This window comes from Anabrus simplex, chromosome 6 (genome assembly GCF_040414725.1).
Source record: "Anabrus simplex isolate iqAnaSimp1 chromosome 6, ASM4041472v1, whole genome shotgun sequence".
Lineage (NCBI taxonomy): Eukaryota > Metazoa > Arthropoda > Insecta > Orthoptera > Tettigoniidae > Anabrus > Anabrus simplex.
Window position 1 is genome coordinate 344,963,166 of NC_090270.1, and position 24,381 is coordinate 344,987,546.

A 24,381-nucleotide genomic window follows, 5' to 3' on the forward strand; every position below is an offset into this window, starting at 1 on the left:
GCCGATATTTATGCACCCAGTCATTATACTGCATGCGATTGATCATCTTTGGTACCATATCGTTTTCTCGCTATGCCCACCAGCGTGCGTGCTCTCTCGTCGACATTCGAAGGCAATGTCGGAGTCGATTAGTAATACCTGTCGACTGCTCTTCCTCGAGGAAAATGAAAGAGGAGAACATGTTTTCGTAATAAATGCGTAAATAACATGTCCGATAACCGTTGTTAACTCGTTAAAGATAAACGCTGAATAAACAATCGCTTACTTTTAATGCTAAATACCTCAATTAAGTAAGAATGAGATAGGCCTACACCTCAAGATGTGGCAGTGTGTGTCATTGATTACGAGGTTAGTTTATATTTTCTCGCGTCAGTTAAATTACGGAAAGGTTACACTAGCCAACATGAATTTGTGGTAAAATAGAAAATATGTAATTCTTATGGAAATCACTGCCCTGATTCCGAAAATGATGCTTTTTTTTTCCTATCACGTCTATTTTTGATGCAATTCGGTTTTTTAGTATCTGCATGAATCGTAAGATGTAATGTTGAGAGATGTTCTCATGCAACTATTTTTAGAAAGCAATTATGTGATTTGATTTGTTATTGTTTGCATTTTATTATAGGTTTATTGCTGTATAAATTTTCATTTTGTAGTTGGGGGTTTCCTGGTAAATTCATAACAAACTCCCCCAGATATACAATAGACCGCGAGGTATGTAGGATTGAAAATAAGACAGTTGAGAGTTTGTCTTTCATCTTAGACCACTTGAATAAACAGACGTGTTAAAAGCCCCAGCCCTTATGCAGTGTTTATGATGGATTGATAAAGCAGTTTCCTTTCGAAGATAACAGCCCGAAAGTATTATACTCAAGAAGATGAACTTGTATTTTTTACAGATGTTTCAAATCTTCTACGTCAATTGGGAGAGAAAGAGTATGATCCTAGTAACTGGCGTGTTTTTATTGACTCTTCCAAAATAAGTTTAGAGGCTGTTTTGCTTCATAATACAAATATTCTGGCATCCGTCCACTTGCACACTCCACAAAAATGTCTGAAACATACGAGACCTTAAAGTTGGTGCTTGAAAAATTTACATATCATGAGCATGGGTGGCAAATTTGCGGTGATTTGAAGATCATTGGATTGTTGCTGGGACAACAAAAAGGCTATACAAAATTTCCCTGTTCCCTATGCGAATGGGAAAGCAGCGTACGGGATAAACATTGGAATACAGTGAATTGGCCAGAAAGGAAACAACTACAACCAGGATCCAAAAATTTCTTTTGTAAGTCATATTGACTGTGAAAAAATTCTACTTCAACCCTTGCACATCAAATTAGAATTGACGAAACTGTATGTCAAGGCATTAGATGAAAGTAGCCTATGCTTCCAATATTTATCCACTAAATTTCCCCCATTATCAGATGAAAAAGTCAAAGAAGGCGTATTTGATGGATCACAGATTCGTAAACTGATGAAGGATAAAAATTTATGATGACCAAAATTGAGAAAGAGGCATGGAACGCATTCAAAGATGTAGTGACTAAATTCCTTGGCAACATTAAGGACCCTCAGTACAAAGAAATTGTAACGAAAATGTTGGTAAAGTTTAAGGAACTCGGTTGTAATGTGAACCTTAAGCTTCATTTCTTAGCTTCGTATCTGGATTATTTCCCTCCAAATTTAGGAACTGTCAGTGAAGAACAAGGTGAAAGGTTTCACCAGGATCTCAAAGATGCAGAATGACGCTATCAGGGATGTTGGGATGTGAATATGATGGCCGATTACTGCTGGTCGATTGCAAGAGACGACTCTTCTAGAGATCATTCAAGAACTTAAAAAACCCGGAAATTCCATGGAAAACGGAAAAAGATGGAGGTGTGAATCTAACCTGCATATAATGTAAGTAACAAAACTATGTATGATTAACCATGTAATTCTTATTCAAGGTACGGTTATGTTAATTTAAAAGCAACTGTACAGCCGAAACTAAATAGGCGTTTTATGCTTCAGTTTCACGAATTTCAGTATACATTAAAAATATAATACAAACCATCTACTTGCTTACAAAGCAGCATTTATGTGTATTCAAAGCATGCAAAATATGATTACGTTTTGCAAGCTGAAATTTATATTAATACATCAAATTTAATCAATACTAAGTATCAAAAATTTTACGTAAGAGCAAAATAATATTTTGTAAAATTGCCACTAAACCAGATGTGATACACCAAAACTAATTTTTTTCTCAAATTCTGTGTTAGGAAATTCATAAAACCCACCTATTTTCGTTTTTACCCCATAAAAGTTTTTTTTGCTGGCTAGTGCTATTATCATGTAAATTTATTGCGAGAAGGTTATAATTTCTCTACTTCCGCTTGAAGTATGTTTTCATCGTCATATACTGTAGTACAGATAAGTTATGTGACACTATTTGAATAACAAAACTGAAAGTTTGTCACAAAATGCGATCGATCATCTTCGGCACGGTAGCCTATAGTTTTCGCGCTATGTGCATTTGCGAGGCCTCTCGTCAACGTTCAAAGGCGATATTGGAGTTTGTTAGTAATACCCGTCGACTGCTGTTCTCAAAAAAAAATTCGAAATGAAAGAGAATAACACATTTTCATAATAAATGTGTAAATAACGTGGCCGATAGCAGTTGTTAACTTGTTAAAAATAAAGGCTGAAGTAAACTATCTCTTGATTTTAATGGTGTACCGTATACTGAAATTAAGTAAGAAAGTGATACACCTCAAGATATGGCAGGGTACATCACTGATTTTAGAGGATAGTTTATATTTTCTTGCGTCTAGTTAAATTTCGGAAAGCTATTCCCATGTCAATTTTTAGCAAGGAGGTTATCATTTTTCTACATGTGTTTCAAATAGGTTTTCATGATGCATATACGGTTAGGTTAGGTGATGCCGTTTGAAAAAGAAAACTGAAATGTTTGCCACAGAAGCCTCTGGAGTGATACCGTATTTCTCCAAATCCAAGACTACGGTTTTTTCTCACAATCTAATGTGAAAAATCAAGGGCCGTTTTGCATTCGCGGCCTGATGGTAATGAACACCACTGGCAACTACCGCAGTAACCACGCTGTTTCTTTTCACCCCTCCGCGCGCGCGTACACAAAAACTCGTTGAAAATAAACACCCCCCTCTTTATCATAGGCCTACATCGCTAGCTGCGGTGACCGGTCGTAGAGTGCGTATGTGTAACGTCGCCGGATCTCGGGAAATAGTGAAGAGAGAATGACATTCTATTATCCTCTACAAAAACATTCCTCAAATCTGCAAAATGGCATCAAAACATGCAAGCCTTTGAATTCTTAGTAAGGCCACGGCATATTAGTAGCTGAGTTATAACGCGTCTGCTGTACCTGACGCTTAGTAAAATTAAGTTTAATAGATAGCAGGAATATTTTCATGATGGATCGTCGTATTGTAAAGATGCCGGCAAATTTTCAATGGGTTCTCGTCGATGTTATGATGCCAATTTTAAGTTAATGGCTATTAAACCCTTGGAAAGTATAATAATTGTGCAGCCACAAGCAAATACGGCATAGGCCTAACTAAAGCCAATATTCGGCATTAAAAATGCATTCAGTAGCCCACAACAAGGACGCTTTAAAGAAGTCGAAGATGAAATTGTGAGGTACGTACACAAAAATGCATGGGCAGGATTGTCATACCGCGGAACAATAAACTCGTTCGTTGACTTTCAAAGTCCGTGGTTAAGACCTATACATCGCTAGCCGCTGAAGTTGGCCGAATCTGGCGAGCAAGACGTGCGTGTAGCGGCAGCCAGTTATATCTGATGCTGAGTGAAAGTAACAGTTTTATAGTAAGCAAGAATATTTTCTTTGTGGATCGTCGTATTGTAGAGACGCGTGGAATGTGCATTGCCGGCAAATTTTCAACGGGTTCCCTTCGATATTATGATGCCAATTTTAAGTTAATGGTTATTAAACCCGCTGAAATAAAGCATAATTGTATAGCCACAAAAAATTACGGCATAACTAAAGCCAATATTCAGCATCTACAGTCTAAAAATGCGTACTGTATAAGAAAGACATTCATATGATTTTACAAGGCACTTTTTAAGACTGATAATTTTTTTGAAGGAACACGTGGGGGTAGTCTTGGATTCAGAGAAATACGGTAATATATATTTTTTCAGAATGAAATTAAACACACACTTTCACGTAGCATCGGATTTCGAAAAACAACAAACAAGTAAGCCGCAGTATGGATATTATCCACGAAAATTCAAATTTTGAACAAACTGATTGTCATTTCATACTGAATTTAATGTGTATGCGAGTTTTCCCTACTTTCACAAAAAATCGAATATAACGACAATCCGCTATAGCGAGTCAATTTTTCACCGTTATGAATTCTCGCTTTAACGGACTTCTACTGTATTTTGTTTTGTCATCTGAAGAGAAAATGGGAAAGCTGGATTCCGCCCCCACTTAGTCTAGAGCAAGTCGCATAAAGCAGTCGTTATGTGAAGCAAGGGGATATTAAATCAACACTTGCCACAAAATACCATATTTCACTGCATCCTTTATTTTCAGTCTTAAAAAAGAACTGATTTAAAAATTTTATTGCATAATCATTGCATGTTCAATTTTTTTCACCAAGCTGCTTAAAAGGTAAGCAGAACTGCAGTGTAAATTGCATATGAATGTGCAATTTATGTGTGTATATGGCTTATGGGCAGTTTAGCAACACAGTCATGTTTGTGGGATGTTGCCCAGCATATAAATAAATAATACCGATATATGTACTATACCCTTCTACCTGTCTTAAATTAAGACTGGCTGTATCTTTTCTATCGGGGTGGTGGAACATTTGAGGGGCCCACTGAATCTAATTATAAATCCTTATTCTATAAGCACAGGACCAGAGCATATATATGAATGAGAACTATTCAACGTTAGTGATAAAAATATGGTTTAATGGTCTAAGACAAAGTAATTACCTTATTCATCAAATAAAATGACAAATCACTGTACACAAATTGAACATTGCATGTTAAATCTGATTTCATGGGAACTGGGAGATGTTTAGACCATTGATGAAGATGATAGACAAATCTTCTCAACTATGGTCCAGAGACCATTAGTCAACAACATCATATAAGAAAATGAATAATTTCTGCAACCGCATGAAATCCTCCCAGCTAATGCAGGCATGGCAAATTACAAACACAAATTAATTCACTTTGGATTCACTTTCTAAATGTTATGGTCGTGGCCATACAGCACAGATGGAATTGAACCCAAGACCTCTAAATGCGCACAGTGCATTCACTGCACCACGAACAAATCAACCCAATACAACATACAGACCACAAAAACAAAGGACATGGAGATCACCATACTTAGATGCCTGAAAAAGGAAAAAAAAAAACACAACCCGCACTAATGAAAATGTCATCTTGGGAAGAGGCGTATGAGTCAACGACCCATAGAACTTGAATATCCCTCTCAGTTATAAAGGTGGCTATACGGTTCAGTAACCCCACATTCTTCTACAGCCCAGCAGAACAAGGTCAAGCTATAATTCATTCCACATCGTCCCTTTAAACCCCTCAGGACGAGTGAGTACTCCCTCACTCAGACATATGCCACGAAAGAAAATTACAGGCACATTTGAAACCATCTGTGGAGCAAACGTGACAAGAAGATGCGTTATATTTGGATCTGCATCAGTAAGACAAAACCGTTACTTACTTTTCATAACAGTTTGCTTCTCCACAGATGTTGCACATCAGCGATATTCATAGAAAATATGTTACATGTGCATGTCAAGGGAATTATAAGATCAAAGAATATAGGCTAGAAATAAAGATTACAGAACAATTATATAACAAATGGAAACAGTATTTTAATGTGGAGCAGAAATCAATCTTCAAACTGCAACTTCCTCCCCACCCTGGGTAACCTCCAAGGGCATGACCAGATGGATAGGACAGGTGATGCTTTTCCCATCTGGAGTGCGCAGTTATGCAGTTCTAAATTTTCCATCTCTGCTTCCATGGAACTCTTTGATACGTGACGTGGGCGTACTTCCTTCTTGATGAGGGTGATGTCGCCATTTCTCAGCATTTCTCTGCTGTTTGTTTGTATTGAAACCGTATGGTATCAAGAAACCATTTCACTCATTAACTTCAACTGCAAAGGTAAAACAGCACTAAATAACCCTATTTTCAAGTTTGCATTTTGGTCAACAAAGGCAGACATTTTAACTCACCGCCATCTGATCTAATCTGATGCCTGACGCTGGTACGCAAATTGTCAAGGAATACACTGATGACATTGAGAAGTGTGACACCTGTGGAGAGTTAAGGGTTATGAACTTCATATTGTTGGTCCATATTGAACTGAGATAACATATAAATAATGCACAGTAGAGGTATGTACGAGTCAAGATAACGCAATTCTATGCAATTTATGTAACAAATGGCAATGCACACCTTGCACGAAGCTTACAAAAGGGGAACTTGCGCACGTATACTGGAAAGACTCCAAACTAATATTGTTACGTGAAACTTTTAAGCCATGGCTAAGGAGTTCTTCCAAGGAGAAGTTTAATTATGGAAAACTCTTTGAAATGATGGATAAGGTCATGGATTTTTTGGGGAACAAATCTGAAGGAAAGGTTAGAGAACAAATTGTGAATGCTTTACCGATAGAACTGGAGAAATTCCTGCCAGGTCCAATAGTGACAAAGCGGAAGGCACCGCAACCACATGCACCTGAGACTGTGGCAACTATCCAACAAGCTAGTATACAATGGACAGTTGGGACATTTTAAATATCAAAGCAAAGAGAAGAATAACGTTCAATCGGAGAAACACTAAATCCCAGTCTGAATGCAACTCCATAAAACAGCATTTCAAGATAAATTATCAGAAAGCAGTAATCAGTCGAGACGACTTTCATCACGGATGTAAGAAACAATGTAGACTTCCGCCCACAATGAGAAACAAATCCCAGGACGATTTATAGTGACCGTCTAGTAGAAGAACATAGACAGTCAGGACAAGGATAATGCAGATATAAAAGACACAAACATATTGACTGATGCCGTAAAACCTTTTAACGATCAACAAATAGGAAACAAGGGCACCTGGGAGAAGGCTGAAAGATGAAAGCCCAGGAAAAGTAACATCCCTGTTATAGGCACGAAAGTAGCAGAAGGAAACACGCTTAAAGCGAGTGCCTGGCTTTATGCATGGCTTTATATGGGACGTTTATACCATTCTATGGATAAGGAAGAACTGTTAACATTTCTTAAAGAAAATGGCATTGAAGCAGGAAGAATTGTGTGTGACGAGTTACCAACACGGGGCAGTAGTAAGGCATTTAAGATAGGAATACCGTTAGAGATGTTGGATATCGTTAACCAACCACAGTACTGGCCGAAAGGAGTACTAGTCAGGCGGTTCATACATCCTTTTTTGGAGGACAGCAGAAGGTGTACGATTACATCACTAAGAACATTAGCAGACTGAGCCAAAAGAGAGACGGGAATTTACTAACTTACCAGAAGCTTCGATGCATAATGTGGAATGTAGAAGGGCTGAAGAATGTGAATAACTCATTATGTCAGGATAGACTAAAGAGATATGATATCGTGATATTGCTAGAAACGTTCTTAACAGAAGAATAGACTCAACCAGACCTTTATGTGGCACATGTGTTGGCGACTCAAGGATTATTGGGGCGCCCAAAGGGAGGAATATCATGCCTTATAAGCCCAAGCATATCACCGTTTGAACTGACTTATAAAACAGACAATGTATTAGTTGTTAAAACTGCACAGTGCACCATAATGGGGGTCTACTTTCCTCCAGACACCCAAGACAGGACTAGTATAGAGGAGTGCAGCAACGCCTTCCTTAAAAACAAGAACGAGCCTCTCATACTATTTATTTTTTCTCTTCACAATTGTTTTTTGCGTCAACTGTTCTAAAAAATCTACAAGATCTAGTTACATATTTCAATTATATTGAATTGTATTACATGTATATGTACATTTCCGCGACCGAAGCAAGTACTGGATCATAAAGCTATTCATCAAGTTCCGTCGGCGTTTGAGAGCACAGTGCCTGACGTTGAATACGTCGCGCTGATCTTCGGAAGCTGGCAATTTACTTCAATTGAGCTACTCGTCTTTGGCTTCTGCACGATTTTGGATCTTCTTATTTGTTGGATTGTGTTATGACTTAGCGCCTAATAGTGTATATAGGCTGACTGTTCTCCGCTTCTCGTAAACATCATGAGACGATGCTGAACTTTACGTGTGCTATGCTGCTGCTCAGAAGATTGCGCCTTGCTTCTTTTAACTGACTTACCTTCTGCTTCTTCTGAAATTTACAGTGCCTATCCCCGTTGTTTTACATTGCCTTTTCAACTGTTTTTTGTGGGGACTTTATCTTTTAATTTCTTTCTTTCTTACCTATGCATTGTTTTTTGCGTTTTATTCGGCTGATGATGACCCGGATTGGGGTCGAAACCGGTACCGATTCCACTTATAATTAAATAGGAATGTAACACTACATTTCGTATTTATTTGTATTGATTAGGTTGAACTACCTTATTTATTATTTCATTTTAATTGCCTCTCATACTAGCCGGTGATATGAACGGCAGGATAGATCGCGAGTCCACAAAGACGAAACTCGTACTGGATTTTCTGGAAGCAGAGAGTTTATCCCTTCTCAGTGATCCAGACACACACATACTTTTCACATAATGGGAGCAGTACAATAGATCTTGCCTTTTCAAACATGAAGGGACTTCACTTCATGAAACAGTACTTCAGGATAAATTATCAGAAAGCAGTAATCAGTCGAGACGACTTTCATCACGGATGTAAGAAACAATGTAGACTTCCACCCACAACGAGAAACAAATCCCAGGACTATTTATAGTGACCATCTAGTAGAAGAAGTAGCAACAGCACCGGAACTACAAAGGGCACTAGGAAAGTTTTGCAATGTGAGTGAACACTTTAGACTTTTTCAAAATAATTTCCACCACACTCAATACACTTCTCCATACGTCAAAACCAGTCATGGAACCAGCTCTGCCACTTTTCTTCGGTTACATTTTCACACTCTTGATCCCATGTTGCCAGAAGCTCCTCGTCGGATGCAAAACGCCGTCCTTTCAGCTTCATCTTCACTTCTGGGAAGAGTGCGAAGTCACATGGGGCAAGATCAGAACTGTATGGAGTCACAGTCAACCCCTGATCTGGCAAGAAAATCCATTGTTATATTAGCACGATGTGCTGGAGCATTGTCATGATGCAAGAGCGTAGTGTTGAGCCGTGACCTTGGACGGAGCTGCTTGAGAGCCTGGATGACCTGAGGCAGACAAGTCTCCCTGTACCACTTCGCAGTAACTGTCCTTTGTGTTTCTAACACAATCCGAGTCATAATGCCCCGTTTCGTGAAGAATACTGCAATCATCCTTTTCTTTACTGACCTTGACTTTTGCACAGTCACAGCAGTATACCCTCATCTTCAAAAAGCCACACCTTGTTCTGGGATTTTGTTGGGACATCGTAATAATAAAGCCATGTTTCATCACCTGTAACGATGCTTTTGACGTTACGGGAAGTCCCACTTTCAAATAGTTTTAGCATTTTTCAGCACCATTTCACTCGATGTGCCCTTTGTTCCTCTGAAAGGGAACAAACCTTTCTGACATGGAGATGGTCGTGTAGAATTGAATGAATAGCTGATGCAGGGATGTGGAGGGTCTCTTCTACCTGCCGATATGTCAACCGCCTCTCTTGCTGCAACATTTTCTTCACAGCTTCAATGTTTTCCTCAGTCAGTGATTCAGATGATCGCCCAGAACGAGGATCGTCTTCAACCCCAAAATTTCCCATCTGGAACTCTTTGTACCAGTGGAACATTGTTGTCGAATGTGGACAGTCTTTCCCCAGCACAGGAGTCATTTCCTCCAGGCACTGGTCAACAGTTAATCCATGAGCAAAATTGTAGCGGATAGTCGCGCGATATTCACCTTTAGACCACACTGACATCTTAACTTGCTTTCAATCCCACTGCTTGGTAACAACTGGTGTGAAGGTCGCGCCTTGCTGTCTTCTAGACCAGTTTTCACCCGTCTTTTCATCTCTCACCATAACAGGGGTGTCCAGCCAAACGGTTTTGCGTATTGCAAAACTGTCCTAATGCCCTTTGTACTAAACATGATACGACATGGAGATTTGAACGAAGTAATATGTACAATGGAAAACTTGTTAGAAAATTCAAAGGAATTAGCAAGATCACATAAACGCAGAGCTAAACCATGGTTAAATGCTACTTGCTATGAGGCAAGAAGAAGTGCCATTGATGCTCTTCATGCAGTGACTCATACAAAAACTGACACAAATGTACAGAATTATTCGACATTAAGGAGATTTTACAAGAAGATAGTAAAGGAAGTTAAGGAAGCATATCAGTATCAAATGGAAATCCGATTGGTAGAAAAGCAGAAGAAAACCCATATAAGGCTCTGCAACCGAGGCAACCGAAATTTTCTAGGCACATGGCAATGGAAACATGGACATCACATTTTGGTAGGGCACTCCAAGCAAGGGACTCCCGACCGATTAAGAGAAATACTAATGAAACAGATTTAAATATCCAGTTGTTCACAGAGGACGAAGTAGAAGCGGCCATTCTGCAGAGTAAAGTTGGAAAGGCTTGTGGTCCAGATAACATCTTCAATGAACATCTTAAACAAACCTTAACAGTGTTCAAAGTGGTTTGGACAGCCATCATGAATCAATGTCTCATACAAGGAACCATCCCTGACAGATGGAGGTACGCCATTCTAAAAATGTTTTGCAAGGGGAAAGGAAATACTGGAGACCCCGAAGCTTATTGGGGTGTCGCTTTAGAATGCATTCCGGTCAAGATACTGACAAAGCTTATCACAAAAAGATTGACTGACCTCATGGACTGTAAAATACCTGAAGAGCAATTTGGGTTTTGCAAGGGAAGATCACTCTACAAGCAGTTAAGTGTCTACAAGATGACATACAGGAAACAACGAGAAACCCAAAAGGAAAATTACATGTAGCTTTCATAGACTTTTCAAAGGCCTTTGACTCAGTCAATAGAATGTTACTGTTGGAAAGACTGGAGCCTGTCTTGGGAAGTGATTCATCTCTCTTAGTTCTGATACAGAACATACTCTCAGAAAACTACGTACAGATTGATGACAATCTGACACTTATCCCAATAGAGCAAACGACATGAGTGCTTCAGGGGGACCCATTGAGTCCAATCCTGTTTAACATAGCGACCGTGGACGCAATAACAACAGTAAATTCCAGTAATGTAAAAATATATGTTTATGCGTATGACATGGCGATTGCGTCATCTCCTCATGCAGATCTGCAAGTAGCCTTCAATAGATTAGTGGAATGGGCTGGCAGAAATGACCTACAGCTGAATTCAAATAAGGCATTAGTTATGACATTCAGACAAGGGGGAAAAATTGCATCACATGACACAATTTTATTACAAGAACAAAAGATTAACAACGGTCGCATCCTTTAAATACCTGGGCATCATGCTTCAGACTACAGCAGCCACATTCACACTTCACATCAAGGACAAGGTCGCAACTGCGATAATAGCAATGCACGACATCTTACACATAAGGAGCCTCTGAGTGGATACAGCGATAAACCTATTCAGAGTGAAGATCTCGCCTATTGTGAGCTACAGATTACATCTAATATGAGACCATCTTTCTAAGAGCAATCTTCTGGAATTGGAAAAGATCATGGCAATTTATCTAAACAGAGTACTCAGCGTATCTAAATTTACCCCCTCACGCTTGGTATATGAGCTGGTAAGAGAAAGGTTCTTTATAGAGGATTTTCGAGAATGGATGCTATTACATTTGACACCTGTGTATCACAGTGCGTTAAAAGAACTACACGACAGGAAGAAAGATATATGGAGCTTGTTTTACGCCACGGATGCTATAATGACTCAAGACTGGCAACATCTAAATTTTGACCTGTGACATATCATGATGTGATTCGCTGCGCATGGATTCCACCACAGAATATGCCAAGACATTTTTTTAATGTCAAAAACTTCATTTTTGGTCCGTATTGAATCCAGATTTACATTAAGGAGTGAGGGTAATTATTTCCACCTATTCAATACTACAACAGTGTGAAGTCATAATAATACATCACATATTTATTAGATTACAACATAATAAATCAAGATGCGTTCTGTTTTTTGCGTATATCTGTTCGTTTCCATGAACATAGGGTTGCACTTTGGTGACATATCCTTGTGATTTCTATCCATTTTCTAGTTAACTGGAACATTCCCATCATACATACTGACAGAAATCATGCAACCAATTATGAACACAAGATATTCTTCTTTTTCTACCACTTTTCCCACACGTGAGGTCAGAGGGGAGAACTGTGTAGCACATGTTGATTTGGCCCTGTTTTACGGCCGGATGCCCTTCCTGACACCAACCCTATATGGAGGGATGTAATCACTATTGCCTGTTTCTGTGATGGTTGGTAGTGTAGTGTGTTGTCTGAATATGAAGAGGAAAGTGGTAGGACAAGCACAAACACCCAGTCTCCGGGCCAGAAGAATTAATCAGAGGCGACTAAAATCCCCGACCCGGCCAGGAATTGAACCTGGAACCCTCAATGCTGACCATTCAGCCAAACGAACACAACATATTACAAATGTAAATTGTTTCTGTACCTCACCAGCTCACTATTTCCATTCCATGACCACTGCAGTTTTCCTGGACTTCTAACATCCAACAATAACAAAACAAAATGTTTACTGTCACTGTCATGAAATTAAGCCAATGTTAAAAATATGTTGATTTTGAAACAGCATATCACGCCTATATAATTATTTTAACCTTCAATTTTCATGGCTTAACCCAGTAGAAGTCTACTGTAACATATGATATGAAGTTTGATAGGAAAAATCTCAGGAGTCTTATTCCACAGTCCATTTGGAAAAGGCATTAATTGCATTTGAGTCTTCAAATACATCGAACTCAGATAAGCTGTACGCCTGATTTCATAGTATTATACCTAACGTTACCCATGTTCATGACATAATAAATATTAACTCGCCATCTGCACAAGACACTAGTATTTCCCTCAGGATTTGCTTTTCGGGAAAGTGATTGATGCACACAACTGTGTTTTGATTAACTATTAAGTTCTCCCTAGGAATAGCTATTTTCCGTAATCCAACTTTTTTCATCAGGAGTAGTATACTCTACTTGTAGATGAAGGCTTTGCAGCCAGACACACAGAAGCTCTTTGGCATGGTGATTTCATTCACTGATCATCTTAATTCAATTGTACATACATCGTGTTTAATAATAAAACACCAAATGCATGATCTCAATTAATTTTATACTATGAATGTAACACTACACAAGTAAACTACAAAATTAAAACACTGAAGAGTGAGATTCTTAATCTAAAGGCTCTCATGAATACATGCTCCCGCAAAAGAGTTCTTCCATAATTAAGCACTTTTCACTTAAAAATACAGTAGATGACAACTCAGTCTCTTATATTTGTGACTAAATATGCGGCCAACATTGAAAAATTCAACAAAAATTCACAACCAACTTAACTAACTCATGTGCTAACCTTTCTCCCTAGTGATCACCTGATTGCTTTCCCGTGCTCGCTACAGAACGGCCTGTACATCATGAAGGCAGTGCCCTGGGAGCAATGAACTTCCAGGTATTACCATGTGCTGCAAGGTGCTGAGTAGTCATAGTCACGGTGAGAGCACTTCACAACTCTGTCGGTTCTTTGAGGCGTGGAAGGTCTAGGCATTTTCAGAATATACTGTATGAGGTAAACCTCATCTACCTGCAAATCGCTGGAGTGCAGAAAGGAAAGTATCTACAGCTATGGATGTACATAACTCAAGATGGACGGCACATGGCGTGGTGCATGTAGAAAGCGCATTGTAAGCTTTTCTAATTTCTCTTCCCACTTTGATGTGTAGTGGGCCGGTGAAATCAATTCCTGTGACTTGAAAAGGTTTTTTTTTTTGCTATGGGCTTTACGTCGCACCGACACAGATAGGTCTTATGGCGACGATGGGATAGGAAAGCCTAGGAATTGGAAGGAAGCGGCCGTGGCCTTAATTAAGGTACAGCCCCAGCATTTGCCTGGTGTGAAAATGGGAAACCACGGAAAACCATCTTCAGGGCTGCCGATAGTGGGATTCGAACCTACTATCTCCCGGATGCAAGCTCACAGCCGCGCGCCTCTACGCGCACGGCCAACTCGCCCGGTTGAAAAGGTTTTAGTGGTTTGATTGTGTCTGAAGGAAGAGGGGCTTCAATTACTTATCCACGTAGGTTCCTTGCCATTTTACAGGGGAGACATTTGCCAATTACCCTCTTGATTGCTTAACGGGCATGTACTATTGGGAATTCCTGCCTAAGCTCTGAAAGAACAATTTGAACACTCATATGATACAATTTGATATGAGTATCTTGAATCAGCAGTTGAACGAAGTGATGTTGCTCATCCTGTATTAGTGGATGACGATGTGATTGACGGAGGCCTTCGGCAAACTGTAACCGCCCTCCCAGACGAATAAGTCTGTTTTCGATAAATTAATTGAAGCTTGCATCTTGAAATCCTTCAGCAGTGGAATATTATGCTGCAAGGCATATAGTCCGGCTGGGAAAAGTTTCTCTTTGGGCAGTCTTGATCTATAAGGTCCAGAGCTGTTAATTCTGATGAAAGTCTGTCCAGTATGCGTGCATGCCATTTAAGCCAAAGAATCCTTGCTGGTATAGGGAATAGCTTGCAGTAGGAACTGTATCGTGTAGCGTCAATAGGAGACGCACAGGCATTTGTCAGTACTCAGTGCCTACCTTTTCTTGTCTCAGGAAGTGTAACATTAGGAACTTTATCACGAGGCCAGGAATTAGGGTGCTCTTTTAGCCACGGTGGTCCATGCCACAACAGCACAGACGTTGTCGAGATTGAGTTATAATTGACTGAATTTCAATAACACGGTGCTAGAAGAAGGCTTTCCAGTGGTTGGCACTGCTGCAAATCCATCCACAAGTGACAAGAGAATCTCTCCATAGTGTTGTCTTGGTAATGTCATAGCTGGTTGATTGACAAAAATATTTTAGAAGTAAACAGCTTACCACTGTGGCAAGCAGTTGTAGACATAGTAGCATCACTTTCTTGATTGGAGAAAGCCTAGTTTTACTGCAGGTTAACTATCACAATGTTCGGAGTAATTTTTTCTTCAAACGTATAATACCGCACCTTACGCTCTTTCTGAAGCATCGAAAAATGTATGGACTTCTGGTGCCCAAAGCACCTGACCTGTCCATCATGTAATTGTCACGTCTGATAATTCTGCGAGGCTTGATACCCAGTTTTGCAATTTACAAGTAATGTCGGCTGGAAGAATTTCATCCCAGTCTACCGCTCACAGCCATGCGTCTTGAAATAATAATTTGCCTTTAACAGGGACTGGTGAAAGTATGCCAATTGGATCATAGAATTTGGAGATAACCCGTAAATGTTGTCTTTTCGTAGTTGGTTCCCTCAAAAGTCCCTGAGTAATACTTGAGGACAAAAAAAACCAGTGGATCTGATTCTGTTTCGTTCTTTACATCTTTACGTCATGTCCTTCGGCAAGCCAATTTTTCTATAGCGGCAATAGAGTTGCTGACCCATTTCGCCTTTGGAAGTTGTATTTGTTTTAACATTGCAGTGATTTGATTTGATAATACACTGTGATAGCATCGTTATTGTTTTCAGTGCTAGCAATTGTAACATAATTGTAACAAAATTTTAACTTATCCCATGTATCACTGTATGTTATAATGTGTTAAAATGTGTTTTAGATGTTTTAGGAACATATATATTGTGTAATTTGTACTTAGGGCTGATGATGGCACATAGATGCCGAAACTAGTACCATTTGACCATTTGACATGTGATTGAATCACAATAAAACGTCATTGTATTGAATAGGTGGACCTTGAAGGAATTTGATTTATTTACTGTAAGTGCTAGCAATGAAAACCATAAATGTACTTTGGTCAAGAAGTTTTGCTGCTGAGAGGAACTTCTTGTGCGACTTAGAAGCAAGTTCTCGTAGAGTGGCTGACAGAAGAAACAGACTTGATGCAAGTCCAAATGGCAAGCATGTAAATCTGTACATGATAACTTCATCTGTTGTTCGCCAGGAACCCGTTAACAGTTCTTCGACTTGTAACCAGAAAACTTGTGTGAGGTCTCTCTCCTCCAACTTAAATTGTAAAAGTGCTTGGGTACCATCTCTAACTAAGGCTTTTCAGTACGAATGAAACAAAGCAGTGTTGACAAAATTTCTGGTAACAGGTTGGGACCGGCTTCCAGCACATCGTTTAGAGATGGCAAATTTCTCAAATGGGAAGAAGCATCAAACACAATTCTCCACTTAATTTTGCCTCGTTTCTCCTTAAGTATATGATGAGGTATGTAAAACATAGCATGCGGATTCTCCTCTTCCGTGATTGCTTCAACATAACCATTTTTTCAGTAGTCAATTATTAGTGAGTGATACATCTCGCTGAATGATCATCTTCCAGTCTTCTTTGGAGAGAGGGAAAGCACTTTTCAGCATTGTTAATTTTTGAACATAAAGGGACATCATCTTTTCTAGGGAGAGACAACTCTTCTGCCTTCTTCAAGGTGGAAGATATCAAATTTATGAGGTTAAGGGCACTTTCCTGCTGTTCTTTGATTCCCATTGTTTCCACACACTTCATTTTCCAAGGTCTTTGAGTATTCATTCGCTGAGTGGACAAGATTGATGTTTGCGTGATTTATGGAAACTCCTCTTGTATTTCTCCTAAGGATCCAGCCAAATTTCGAATAAAGAAGAAAAACAGAACTTGATAGACATAAAGGCAGTTCATCTTTCATCACCTTCCAGTGTTGGTCACCCCCTATCAAGACCTTGATAGGTAGATCATCTTAGTTTCTTCTACAATCTGCAAGCTGCAATTCTCTGACTTGAGGATGGGCCTGAATGTTAGATGGTACAGATGGATGAGGTGAATATGTGTTCGTACTTTTGAAAACATTTAAGCAGAGCTTTATCATAGTTAAAATGTCAACTCCGCCATTGTCCGGTCCCAAGTCCGGAATGAGAAAGGAGGAGGGTTTGCTGGTCTGGCACCCAGCTGTAAAATTGCCAACGCCGAGTGTTGGGCGGCGGGAAATAACCTGACTCCCTAAGGGGGCCAACGGCTTCGGGCGAATGAGCCCCTTTGGGTGGGGTGATGGTCCCCACAGTGGAGGAAATGCCACTGGAATCCATTATGCAGCGTCTGTTCTCCAGGTTAGGGGCGGCTGCACAAGGCGTCTGTACTCCAGAGGAGCGGCCTCATTATCACCTCACTGGATCACATCCAGAGTTGTAATTCGGGACCTAGTCCCACACAGGTGACACCTTGACAGTCAACCATGGAAGGTCTTTTAAGGAATACTCCACCGGCTGAACCAAGAGTTCAGAGAAGGCAGCATTCGGATACGGTGGGCTGCCACCTGAAAGATACCGTGAAGTCGGAGGCACGGAAATACCCCAGTACTACATACACGAATGAGACAAAATCAAGAATCAAACCAAAGCAGATAACATACTTCTCTACACACAACATAAACTCACTCATGCAAACCGGTAAACTAAAAGTGATCACCGACATAATGGACCAACACAAAATTCTTATCATGGGATTACAGGAAATTAGAAACACTGACCAGGATGCCTTGGAATCTCAAGGGTACAGACTTTATAAAGGTATACCCGGGAAGAGAGTGATGAAGAATGTCCCACAATTTGGAACAGGATTTTTGGTCAGCCTTAAAATAATAAACTCAGTTCAAGAATTCAGATCACAGTCTCCACGACTCTCAACGCTCACCTTAAAGGCATCTAATAAAATCTATACTATAATAAATGCCCATGCTCCCACTAATGATAAAAACAACTCCTCAAAAGACCAGGAGGAAACAGGAGAATTTTGGGACCTATTGGACCAGACCATAGATAACATCCCCAAACACCATATAAAATTATTAATAGGCGACTTCAACGCTCAACTAGGCAGAGAAAGAAAATACCGTGACATCATCGGAAAATGGCCAGCACACAAGAAAACAAATAAAAATGGAGAGAGACTAGTTGACCTGTGTAGAAACCATAATTTAATCTCAAAATCTACATGTTTTAAGAGGAAACCTCAAAAACTCAAAACATGGAAACACCCTGACTACACTAAAGGAGAATGGCAACTGGACCACGTCTGCATGGACAAATACCACCACAAAGAGATCTATAACGTCAAAGTCCTCCGAGGAATAGACACAGGTTCAGATCACTACGTAGTTAAAATTAAAATTAAACTCACTCCCCAGAGGAGACAACAAAAGCAAGCCCTTAAAACTAAAAGAAAAATAGATCCTACCCAGCTAATCAACAACAAAAATTACCAGAAAGCAACTGAAAAAATAAAAATCACAGACAAACTTGAAGACTTAGTACACAACCTTAAACAAATTGCAGAAGACCTAGCTCCAATTAAACCACGTAAAAAACACCAATGGTGGAACAGTGAATGTGATGAAACAGTGGAGAAAAGACATCAGGCATGGCTATTACATCAGTCCCAAAAGACAGAAATATCCTATCAAAAGCTAGTAAAACAGAGAAAAGAAACTACCCAAGTCTTAAGAAGAATAAAAAGACAACATCATAAGGACACCCTGCAGTTAATTGAAGAACAGTTCAGTAAAACTAAATCAAGGGACTACTACAAAACCTTCAGAAAGCAGCTCCAAAAATATGAACCCCCGACCCTACTGATGAAGGATGAAGATGGTAAGCTGGCCCATAACAATAAAGACAATGCAGAAATTCTGGCTAAACATTTCAACAAGCTTTTAAATTGTGAGGAACCTACAGAACTCCTTCATTTGGACACCAACACCCCGATAAAAACATCACCAGAAAACATCAATCCCCCCACAATAAAGGAAGTCTACCAGGCTCTGAATAAATTAAAAAACTACAAAGCGCCAGGAGAAGATCAGACCTTTGCGGAGATCTGGAAATATGCAGGAAACTCAGCAAAAGTTGCCCTCCATCAACAACTTGTCTCTATCTGGATTAAAGAAGAACTACCAGAACACTGGACAACAGCCCTCATTCATCCTCTGCACAAAAAAGGGGACAAAACCGACCCTAATAACTACAGGGGAATCTCTCTCCTAGATATAACATACAAAATATTTTCAATAATCATCCTTAATAGGATAAGTTTACAACTTGAGAAAGAACTAGGAGAATATCAAGGAGGTTTCAGACCCTGGAGGAGCTGTCCTGATCAGATCATGAGTCTTAAGTTGATAATGGACTATAACAGGAGAAGAAACAGAGATATGGTGATAACATTTGTAGATTTCAAGAAAGCTTATGATTGCATCCATAGAGAATCTCTGTTTAAAATTTTAAGACACCTTGGACTACACCCCAAATTAATAAATATGATAAAATTGACTCTCACCAATACCAAGTCAAAAGTGAAGTTTAGGGGTGAAACATCAGAGACATTTGAAATTAAAACTGGACTACGGCAGGGAGATGGGCTCTCACCACTATTATTTAACTGTGCTCTAGAAATGGTAATGAGGGAATGGTTTAGAAAATGTCCCCCCAAAATAAAGATTGGCCGAAAAATCAAAACAAATTGCCTGGGTTTTGCTGACGATTTAGCATTACTAGCAGTGGACATAAAAGAAGCAAAAACCCAGATATCAGAACTTCAAAACATTGCAAATAAAATTGGCCTCAAAATATCATTTGAAAAAACAGAAATTATGCCCCAAAAACCAACACAGCTAAAAGAAGTCACCATAAATGGTAATAAAATCAAAATAGTAACTCAGTTTAAATATCTTGGAGAAGTAATAACACATAACTTAAATGAAAAAATCTCAATCCAAGTAAGAACAAATAGATTAGCTAAAGCACAAAAATTAACATGGGATATCTACAAAAAGAAATGTCTATCAATAAATACAAAAATAAAACACTACAACACAGTTATAAAACCGGAAGCTACATATGCAGCAGAAACACTCTTTTACCTGAATAAACAATCAAAGACTGACAGACTTCAGAAAATTGAAAGGAGGATTGGAAGAACCTGTATCAACAAAAAATATCAGAAAGATGGACAGTGGCGGTTAATACCTAACAAAGTCGTGTACAAAGAGCTAGAACCCATTACAGATACTATGCGTAAGAGGAGACTGGGATTCTTTGGACATATCATGAGGATGCAGGACTCGAGACTTCTGAAACAACTAGTACAACACAATCTCGTCTCAAAAAATACCACAACAGGATGTAAATGGATCAGAGAAGTAAGAGAGGATCTGAAGGAAATAGGCCTTACAACAGAAGACACCAAAAATAAGATAAAATTGAATACAAAACTCAAGAATACAAACCTCCGCTTTACCCTTACACAAAACAAACCAACAACACGCACATTTTCAACTGAGGAAAGGGCACGAAGATCGGAGCGTCTGAAGAAGTTCTGGGAGGACCGCAAAGCCCGAACAATCCCTTCAAAGAGACCTGAACGACGGACTGACTAAAGTGATCCTATGTGGTCATAAAAGAAGAAGAAGAAGAAGAAGAAGAAGTTAAAATGTCACTGACAGTGAAGTTGAGAAGTCTACGTTTGGAGCTTATTGTTCCTTGGGATTCAAATCCTGTGACATATACATCTTCGTGCCCAATGATGGTTGGTTGTAGCTGGTCCACCAAGTTATTGCTGACTAGACTGACTTCCACCATCTAAAATACAATGCATGTGTCTGCTGATTCCTGTTGGACCTGTCACAAAAATTTGTGCCGTTTGTAAATAGTAAACCCTGAGAGGGTAGTGTTAATCTTCGAAGCTGTGGACACGGTGGATACAGGAAGTGAAGATGTGATCTCTGACATGTTACAAATTGCATGATGGTGACCTTGCATTTTGAACACGAAACCTTTTCTTTCTTATGACAGTTTCGGGCTGTGTGACCATGGTTAAGACAAAGGAAACGGTGGTTACTAGATTACAGCATGACTATTCTTTCGTGGATGTCCGTGATCTCCGGGCAGTCCTGTGGCCAGTGACCTCACCCATCTCAGAGAGACTGTTTTAGTGGATTTCCCAACTGAAATCAACATACAGTAGGTCATTACAATAATGCCCATAGGATTGTCGCGATTAAAAGCAATGCTATCATATAAAATAATCTATCAGATGAAAAACAAGACATTTTCTCACTTTCAACGAACAGTATTATGCTGCCGATCTAACAGTACAAAGTTCCAGAGGTGGAATGACCAGGACACAGACAGCCGTGAGCCGTGAACACACTTTATTTTTTTTGGGGGGGGGGAAATAGTGGAGGAGAGTCCCAGGGCAAAAACTATGCCCTATCTGTTTCCTAGGAGTATCCGATGAGTCGGAAAATCTCGGTTCACTAAACTGGCGCGGGGGGGGGGGGGGGGGGGTACCGTCTGACTTGGAGGCAAATTTTTCCTCTTCGCTGCTAATTTGGAATAAAATGAATGTAGAATTTAATAAAAGTGAAGGAGAAGCTTTTCCTAAGAAACTGCTTTTTCCCTTGTTGAATTTTGAGTTATTTAGTGAACTGTGGTGCTATAATTTGGAATAAAGTGCACACATTGATAATTCCAATCAGCACATCAGAGTAGGGATCAAATAGCTGGAATACTAAGATGAAACAGTGTGCTACATACCAGCAGTATCAGAAAATGTATGAACAAGAGGAATGACATGCTAAAGAAGAACGTTATCTAACTCCCCAGCTATTTCCCGCTAATATTCAGGCAAGCTGTTATTCTCGGTACGCTGCAGTGGTCCCATCTATCGGATATAAGTGTCAGCATAGGAGACAAAGAACATCACAACAAACATTGGTCAGTGTAATATTATTGTTGATCAATTTTATGAGCTTTCGATATTGCAGGCTTTCACATTTAGTTTTCTTCACTCTGAAATACCGCTCTTTTCATAGTCGGTACGGTAAAACTAAATAAAATATAAATGATCGGAAATTGTATTCTCTATAACTTTTGTTATGTAGTACTTTTCGGTAGGACCAATAACATAGGTATTTAAAAATTAAATTTTAGGCGCTTTCCCCTAAACTATAATTTCATCCAGGGTGAGTAAAATTGTTTATAGCTTAGACTTTAGTTTCATATTCCCCGACTGTATATACCGATTTTAATTAAATTCTGTTTACCCATTTTCTCGTGGCTCGGGATTGATATTTACTTAGCAACATAAATGCAAATTCATGAATATTTCTGTTATCATAGCCAGACGGTAAAAATGTATAAGACATAAATGATCGGAAATTTAACTCTGTATAACTTTTCTTATATAGTATTTATCGATAGCACCACTAATAACATAAATATTTGAGAAATAACTTTTTGGCCTTCCCCTAAACTACCATTTCACTCAGCGTGAATAAAATTATTTATAGCTTAGATTGTAGTGCATCATTCCCCAACTTTACATGCCGATTTTCATTAAATTCTCTTCACCTGTTTTCTCATGATGCGCGTACATACATACAGGCAGACAGGCAGAAATTACAATAAGCAAAAAGTGCATTTCCTTGTTACTGTGGACACAACTGATACAGAAATACCATTCGTTTAAAATTTTGAGCAATGTACAGACAAAACTCTTATGCCAGATAGAAACAACGACCACAAAGGTTGGGAATAAATTTGCAGTGAATTTGGGATATGGCATGATGTATGGTTCTTTAAATGTTACATAGATGATTGCAGAGTACGGTCACTGAACCTCGTATTGCAGCGATAGCGATGTTGTGAAGTTGTGTCCGGTTGAGATCGAGAGAATCCCATAGCTGTACAAGAAATTTAGGGATTGTGCCTCGAGTTCCGATCATGAGTCCATGGAGTGAAATATTGTCTAGGTGATATTTATCTTCATAGTAGTTTACAGTTGGCTGGTAAATTGACTTCTTAGCGGCGTCCACCTCTTGGGCCTGGCCAACGTGCGACTCAAAGCGTATTGTTGGATCTAAGATTAATCCTTGCTTGCTAGCTGGTTGAATGGCTATCATGAAAATACACCTGTTTATCCCATCGCTAGCTAGGCCAGAGACCTATTTGTGCACCGTAAAACCGCGATCCCTCAGCGAGGTCGCAATCATGTGTCGTACTGTATGATGGCGGGAATTTCTCAATACCTCCCCGCGAGGAATGGCAGTGTCCTGTCAACGGTCCTACTACCCATCTTATATTTTCTCTGCTGAGTTTCAACTGTTCTTTAGTATGCTTCTTGTTTGGTCCTTTTATCAGTTCCTTTGCAAGCCTGCATCCTGGAGTATTTTTCCAGTTTTCCATTTGTTTATTTTGTACCCATTTTCCTATGTAGTATCGGGCTTGTCCATGGGAAATCCCGCATACATGTTCTGGGCCTACAAAATGTGTTTTTGCCCCTTTCCTGGCCAGTTTACCTGCCTTTTTATTTCCTTCTATACCTGCATACCCTGGTACCCACATTATTTTGACAATGTTGTACTTTGAGAACTTCAGAAGCTGGAGTGGCAATACCAGACAATTCTGGATATTATCCGGACTGCCTCTAGTGCCTTAATTGCCGCTTGGCTGTCTGTACAAATGAAAATGTTCTTATTCCTATAGTTCATTTTCAGATTTTCTTCAAGACATGTTGTTGATAGCTATCATTTCAGCTTGGAAGACTGTAGTGTATCTTCCCAGGCTCATCTGGATTGATCTCTCAGGTCTTAGCCCATTGATCCCTCCTCCTGTGCCATCCACAGTCTTTGAGCCATCAGGCCACCACACTATATCTTATTTTTCATTATTCCATTTGTTGATATTCCAGTCTTCGTTTTTTATTATCTGGGTCTGAAACGTTTTTTTCAAAGTTGTACTTCGGTATCATATGATTAGAAGGCACGTGTGTTAATTTTACAATGTCTAGATTGGGTCTTTGTGCATTCCAGCACTCTGATCGAATCGGAATTATTCAGAAACTTAGCAGAGCTCTGCGGAGAGAAGGTGCAACATACCACCGATGTGAACTCATTCTAACCTGTCCTTTCATGAAATTTCATAGTGGTGGGAGGTCTAGTAAAGTATTCAAGGCTTCTGTCAGTGTAGTTCTCATAGCCCCAGTTATGGCTATGC

General features: G+C 39.4%; 1 protein-coding gene across 2 annotated transcripts in view; it reads left to right on the top strand.

Annotated features, from left to right (window-relative positions):
• LOC136875365 (protein RCC2 homolog) overlaps positions 1 to 24,381 on the top strand; it is a 321,715-nt gene that overhangs the window by 148,697 nt on the left and 148,637 nt on the right. The window lies entirely within an intron of this gene.